The sequence below is a fragment of the Neovison vison genome, chromosome 3, assembly GCF_020171115.1.
Source record: "Neovison vison isolate M4711 chromosome 3, ASM_NN_V1, whole genome shotgun sequence".
NCBI classification, from domain to species: Eukaryota; Metazoa; Chordata; class Mammalia; order Carnivora; family Mustelidae; genus Neogale; species Neogale vison.
The window spans coordinates 53,686,957-53,695,025 of NC_058093.1; the positions used below are offsets into that span (position 1 = coordinate 53,686,957).

Here is an 8,069-nt window from a genome sequence, read left to right on the forward strand (position 1 = left end):
CAGTGTTCAAAAACTACCAAAATCCGAGAATAACTAAAAGTTACCTCCTGTTTACCCTTATTATTTTGGAATTGGATAAAGATGGATGAAATATGCTAAAGCTTAGGACATACACAAAACTTAGAATGCAGATCATTTCAGGGCTTTTCCTCAAGTGCAGCTCCAACAGAAAAAGCCTTTAAGTAGGAGGACAAGTTAAATTAAATACTGGAACACACATTCAAGCGCTCGCGTACATACACAAATTATACCAGAATAGACGACTCTATGATCAGAAAAATTAAGTCTAGTGCTTGCTTTAGGAGCCCATATGATAAAATTAAAACGAGACAGAGATCTGCATGGTCCCTGTGCAGGGATGATTCACAAAATCAAGAAGCATGCCACGCTTTTAAATAAATATTATTTTTATTGAACTCTCGCTGACACACAATGCTCCATTAGTTTCAGGTGTACAACACAGTGACTTGGTAAGTCCATACATTATGCTATGGTCACTACGAGTGTAGCTACCGTCTGTCACCATACAGCGCTACTACAAGACCACTGACTATTTTCCCAGTGCTGTGCCTTTCATCCCCATGAATTATTCATTCCATAACTAGAAGCCTGTACCTTCCACTCTAAATAGTCTTTATGTACCTCACATTTAGAACTTTTCTTAGCTTTAAAAGTTTTTTCTGTACTTGTTACCTAGGTAATAAGCATTATTAACTCTAGGTGAGCAGGTAGTGAAAACCCAGAGCTCTAGAGTGGGTATAATGGCAAAATTGGCAAACTGACATTATATGAATCATAAACCTAAATTGTCAACTATTTCAAATAGGCAAATGTTGAAGAACAGTTTTGTATATTTAAAAAATAAAATAAGGTATTAAAGTTAGGGCTTCAGAAATGAACAGAAAAGTAGTGACCAAAAGCATAAAAAAATAAACTTTGGGAGAGCTGTAGAGCAGAGAAAAATTGAGATATAATAGAATCTAAGATAAAAGAAAATATAGAACCAATATACTTCAGATACTAATCTTTAATATACACACACAAACACACCTGTTCACTCATATGTAAATAAATGCTAATTAAAACTCCTGAGATCATCCGAATATATAAACTGAGTAATACAAAGTTAATGAGAGTATAGAGACACAGACATTCTTGTCGTCTTTAGGGGAGTACAAATTGTGATAGTCCTTCTCGAGGTTAACTTGGAAATAGCTATCCGAAATCCATTGTGAAGAAAAATTGCTCAAAGATTTATATGCAAGGACATTCATTGCAGTATTGTTTGTAATGAGAATAAATGAAAATAACCTGAATATCCGGTAGGAAGGGTCTAAGTACCTATATCATGATGCATGCATAAAATAGGAGAGCCAATAAAAGAAATGAAGTGGATTTATATAAGCTGATGTGAAATTTTCTCCAAGATATAAATATAGTATTTTTAGATATAAATATAGTATTTAGATATAAATATGGTATTTTTAGATATAAATACAGTATTTTCTTTGTATAAAAGTATACACAAAACAAACATATATGTAGGGATATTTGTATAACTGTGCATATACTGTGCATATATGAATATTTATGACATCTATATCTACATATGCATGTTTTATATATATTAACATTTCTAGAAATATAAACAAGAAACTATTAATAATGGTTATCTATCATGAGTTGGAGATGGTAAAATTTACTTTTAATTTGCATTACCTTACACTATTTACATGCATGTGTATTACCCTTTTTTTTGTAAAGATTTTATTTATTTATTTGACAGACAGAGATCACAAACAGGCAGAGAGGCAGGCAGAGACAGAGAGAGGGGGAAGCAGGCTCCCCGCCCAGGAGAGAGCCTGATGTGGGGCTCGATCCTAGGACCTTGGGATCATGACCTGAGCCGAAGGCAGAGGCTTTAACCTACTGAGCCACCCAGGCACCCCATACTTTTTAAACTAGTTAATTAAATGTCTTTGTGTTAATGATCTCTTAATTAATATAAAACTTGCCTAAAATAGAACCTAAAGAATTTGTACTCTTCATTCCTTTGTTAACTTTTTTTTGTTGTTGTTGTTGGTAATATCAGATTTATGGTCATCTGGGAAGATGAAGAGTAATTTGCCTGACCATAAGAATCTCATGGTCTAGTCAGGAAAATTTAAAATAAAAAGGTGTTATGATGAATGTTGCACATCACGGTAGATGTAAGGCACAGGATGTCAAGGAAATATGCCTCAAGGACCTAGATTTAAGTCTCAGATGGCAAATGTGGTCAGCCAAGTGAAGGAATGCATAGGCCCCAGGATTTAAAGCACAGAAGACATCATGGACAAAAGAAAAAAGGAGCATGCAAGCTGTACAATAGGACTTATCCTTAGAAAACAGATTAGTGGTGAAAGATGAATCTGGAGAGGAAAATAAATATTTCAAAGGGAAAGATGGTGATTAATGACCAAAAACACCTGCAAAAGTTCCTAATTTTTTCATTCATTGTGATAGTATAGAGATGCAGTTGTCCACGTGTATTGAAAACTGAGAATCACCTGGTTCCACATTAAAAGAAGCAGGTTCACAAAGTCCAACATAAATGCACCAAATTTAACTGGTAACCTGCATGCACTAACAAGTATCCCTGGTGATCATTATTATCTGACAAGTTCAGAAAACATCTGTAGAAGGTTACAATATCTGTTAGGCCATTTATCTTGAGCCCAAACTTGATCCACCAGAGAAAAAACTATCCAGCCCAAATGAAAAATTCCATCTTTGTATTTATTTCTACAGTGGCAAAGTAAAATATATTAAATAGGTATTATTAAGTAGATATATAACACAAAATCTTAATTCCACTAAGCCCCTATTATGAGATAAATGTTTACTTTCTTGATAAATAAATAATTATATTTCCTTGAAAGCACCTCATAGAACAAAGGAAGTCCATAAACTATTCATCTGACTTTTGGAGACAATTTATTACTAATTCAAATTAAAGGATAGTATAAACTTTAAAACAGTTTAAACTAAATGATTCTACTATGAAATTGAGAAAATATAGGTATTATGAAATTCCTTTGACGTAGGTCACATTTTTAATTATTTTCAATCTTACTCTAGTTCCTTAAATTTTTGAATTGTTTTATGACTTTAAAATACATTTCATTCATATTAGTTTTACCTTCTCCACTAAATGTGTGAATAACTTTACCAGTAAGAATTTACTTTATTTTAATAGTTTCTGTTTTCTGGAAGTCTGGACATACAGATCTCTTACAGGCCAAACCACAGCAAAGAAAGAGAATATGTATTTCTAGCTTCATTACAGCCCTCAAGATGGTGTGCTCATTGGTTTGTATTAGGCTTCTGTGGTCTAATGGTAAGAATTGATCTCTTTGTGGCTCATTTAACTTTGTTCTGCTCCATTTCAAAAAGACTGTGCCCTTAAACTTGTCCATCTCTCAAATACCTGCCATAGGTCAGAAGGAAATGAGGAATATTTATAAAAAATAAAAAAAATTATTAAAAAAAAAAAGAAGGAAATGAGGGAAGAGTGTGGATGGTTTCATAGAGAAATATACAACCAACAAATTCAATTCAATTCAATTCAATTCAATTCAATTCAATGGAACAAAAACTTAAAGAATCGTACACCAAGGATGCAAAATCAGGAACCATGAACTGGAGCTCAAAGATGTTATGGTTAATAAGCACAAATAACTATGTAGAAAGAAATAAAATGGTTTACTGTGGTAAACATAATAACAGAAGTATATACAAGGCACAGGAGAGTGAGTGTTCTCTGATGAGAAAGTAGGGAAGAAGAAGGTATTTATGAAGTTAAGATAATTCTAAATGACAAGTAAGCATTCATCAGATTTATAGAGTTTGAAGAGAGGTTCATTCTGAGCAGAAAGAGTAGTGTGCACAAAAGCACATGAAAATTTGCACATCAGAAAACTGAAGTGCTTAATATTTATGGAATGTGTGTTTTGAGAAGGAAAGACACTCAGTCCTATGGAGACTTTTTTCCATTTTTGAGGTATCTCCTTCTGCTGTATTCATGCTCCCAGTGAAAATTTTCTCCAAATCCCAATGTACTCCTGTAATCTCAGGTCCTAGAGAAAAAGATGCAGAGAGACAATGCTGAGTAAAATTGCATTATTCATAGCTAAGATTCTCTGGTAAATTTTGTTGCATCAAATGTCCTAACTTAACACCTATTATAAAAGGAGTCCTGATACAATCCTAATCTTCAATTATAAACTTTTTCCAATTAAAAAAAAAAAAACAGTGTAAAGAATCACACAACATCTGGAGAAAACCTAACAATGTGTTTTTCCCTAAGACTCTGAACAACAGCTTATGTAGCCTATCCACTCCATAATTTTTCCAGTCTACCACACCTTGGTTCTTGCCTGATTTCATCCATATCAGCCCCTGAGAAGGAGAGACCATGACACACATGAATTAACAAAGTCTGTAAAAACCCTCACCAATCACTTAGCACTCTGGAAACACCATCTCTTAGCACTGTCACCAGAATATTGTGTTTATAACTGTGGACATTTAACTTGGGAAACTCTTAGAGAGAGTGGAACAGGCCAGGAATATCCTTCAGCTTTTGATCCTCTTCTTAATCTAATTGGCATTGTAGGGCCATAGTTCTACTATGGCATCCAGGACACTTCGTATGTCACCACATAGACCACATAAGCAATGCCCGGCCTCAGTTTTGGTGGAATGGCCTTCAGGATGTCTCCAAGGGCAGACATCCTAATAAACCACTGTTGTTCACAGTTTCTTATCTATATCTTATGGGAGATTTTCACAAAACCATTTCTCATCCCAATTCCTAGTTTCAACTGTATGCAGTACTCCCTTGCCCTCATTTTGGAATACAACCACAGGTTTCTGTGTGAGTCTGTAAAACTGCTACATAAGTAATAAGCTTTGTATTTTCATTTGGGCTCATTGTCTCACACATTTATGAAAATGTAGCAAGTAAATCTAGCAGCTGCCACTGCAGCCTAGTTTATGGGCTGCTTGATCACTTTATAGATTTAGTTATTCCTGAGGTCCCTGGGAGATGTTGCTTCCCCTTATGTTTAGAGAGACAACTAACATTAATTTTCAACCAATACCTGTAAAATATTTCTATACAATGAACATAGAAACATTCTATCTTATAGCATGTTAAAGCTCACTTACCATACCAACATCTATTGGACACTTACATATGTCAGCCACTGTTCTAACAGTTTTATACACACAATCTATTTTAATCCTCATGCCAACCCCATTAATTCAAATCTATACATGAAGAAATTGAGGTTTAGAGAATTTAAGGAACTTCCCCATAGTTAGTACAGAGTTAGAATGAGCCATAACCAAAGTTGAAATAGACATAGTCCAATTCCAATGACCTTATTTTTAATACAAGGTAATTCAACCTCCCCACTAACAGTGATCACACCAAGTTTGATTTGTGTACATAGCAATCTATCTTACTGTGGATCTTTACACCAAATAAAACTGATCACTTTATGTGATCAAATGTAATCCCCTCATTTCCTCAGAATATCACTTTTTCTAGTAAAAGTCACTTAACCAGTAAGTCATTTCTATGTTTAGTTTATGTATTAATCTAAGAGAAGCATTAAAACCCCATCCCCAAACAACATGATCATCTTCTACATGATAATTAAACTTTTTAACAGGTATTTTTTAAAAGTTGCCCTTTTGGCTGGGTCCCAGGGTGGTACAGTTGTTTAAACAACCTGAGCACAAATGCCAAGAAATATAAAAGGAAAAGGGCAGAAAAAGCAATTTGGTTGAACCAGAAAGTTTGGGTTCAGGATAATGACTGATTCATTAAAAAAAGAGAGAGAGAGAGAGAAGGAGAGAGCGCTTTAACTTTCTAGGCAGCCCAGGTGGCAGATGGAGAAAATTTAAGTTACATGCTTTTCTGTTTAAATAATAAGTATCACACTAGTTAGAAAATCTTCCCCAAAAATTAGCCATTTAAATACTTCACACTTATTTAGGCCAGTTAAAGCCCTATCTTTATGAAAATATAAGGAACATGGCAATGAGTGTTCCCCAGTAATGGATGTCCTAGCTGTCCCAGACTCAAAATCAAATATTGACCAATGTTGCCATATATAAACTCTGAAGATTTTATGTTATTTGCTATGTGTTGCTACCTACATTCAGCTTTTCAAGAACAAAATCCTGAGGAAAACTTTCCTTCCTACATCCTCTGCATTGTAGAGTCACGTAAGAAACAGGTACACTTCTGCTCTCTAGCCTCCTTGGACTCCCATTTTAACTAGATAGAGGTTAAACAGTTATCATTGTTTGAAATGACCCCATTTTCCCTATCAATACAGAGTCCCATGAAAATCAAGCAAAAGACAAATGAAGGAAAAGCATTTTCAGAATAATTTAATCTCATAACATTTATAAGAGTTTGATTTAATTAATGACTATGTTTGCAGACAAAAACCTCAGTTGTTTTTTGGTAAAAATATTGTTTTAAGCTATATCTGTATACTATATTTTTCAAGGTATTAAGAATGTTTCTAAAACAAAATTTCTAGGAATACTACAAGAAATTCAATATAGATTTTGTGCATGTCAGTCAAACAGAATAAAACATTTAACTCCAAAAAAATCTTGGCAAAATTTACCAATAAAGAGATTTGATAAACAGTAAGAGAATACTTGGCCAATGACAAATCTAGAAACTAATACATAAAATGTATTTTAGATGGAACATTTTTTAATACATATAAAAGAGATAAAATAATGTTCAAACTCTTGATCATTAAGGAACAAAAAGATACAGCAGTGAAGAACTGTGAAACAAAATATATGAAAAGACTTACCCTTTATATTTTGTGTTGACTTGTAATTCTTCATCAATAACATTTTTGTAAATATTCATACCTGAAAATTCATAAAGGGGAACAACCAGGATGATATTTTGTTATTGTCCACCTTTACTTTCTAGTTAATGCATAAAGTCATACTAATTTAAATGACTATAACAAATATCTTAGTCTTTGAAAACTGACAGAATTAGTTTTACATATTTTTATTCATTTGTTTCAATTTATGAACTGCAACCTATGGCCTCTGAGTACGTGTGCATGATAAAATTATCAGAAAACAAATTATAAATAGTAATCACTGACCTCTTTCTTAGCCACTGAACTTTATCAATGGCCTGACCCAAGATCCAGGCCTGGAGGCCAATCAACTTTACTCTGTCAGTTCATAAGGCAAATAATTTCTAAATATAATCCCTCACATGAAGAACTGCCAACCTCTAGTATGATGAGGCTGAGATTCACTGACTGTTGTCTCTGGTAGTTAAAAGGCAATTTTTAATTATGAAAATATAAAAGTAAAATTTACTACAGTAATCTTATGGAAACTAGCTTATTAATTTAATTCATTTTTCTTCTAAGTCAATTTATACCACAAATACAATTTGATAATTTAGAATTTCTATTCTAAAAATAAGTTTACTTCAAGAAATATAGTTTCATTTTAATAAAGGTCTTCATTTTGACAGAATTAGCCTAACAACAACTGTTCTGAAAACTATAATAGATTCTGATTTTTTCAGCTGTTGCATTTTCCACATTTCAATACAGTGACTAGAATTCCAGGGAAATACAAAACAGTTACTTGAAATTTTGAAATAAATTAGATACTTCCTTTTATTCTTTAATGTTTGATAACTGCAGCTATTTTTTATTTTTCCTGCCTCTCTCCATGTGTTATGATCTGTACAACACTTTGATTTCATTTAAAAAGTACAAATGATGTGTTCATTAGGGTCTCACTCTCAAAGCATAAGAGATAAGGGACTGTGAGGGAAAGAAAATAGGGAGAGAGTCAGAAAAGATGTCAAGTCCTTCTTTAAAACTGTATTCACATGGAAGTGGAGTCTCCTGAATTAGATTGAAACAAATGAAGAAATAGTGAAAAACTGCACAAAAACTCGAGGTTTGAAAAGAGTATTGTGAAGTATTCAGAATGTGTACTATAGGTAAGGG

At 33.3% G+C, this 8,069-nt stretch overlaps 1 non-coding gene across 1 annotated transcript; it reads left to right on the top strand.

Annotated features, from left to right (window-relative positions):
• The first annotated feature begins 289 nt into the window (after positions 1-289).
• On the top strand, positions 290-393 carry LOC122903834. Its single transcript, XR_006384051.1, has one exon. It is a non-coding gene; the product is annotated as a U6 spliceosomal RNA (small nuclear RNA).
• The last annotated feature ends 7,676 nt before the right edge of the window (positions 394-8,069 follow it).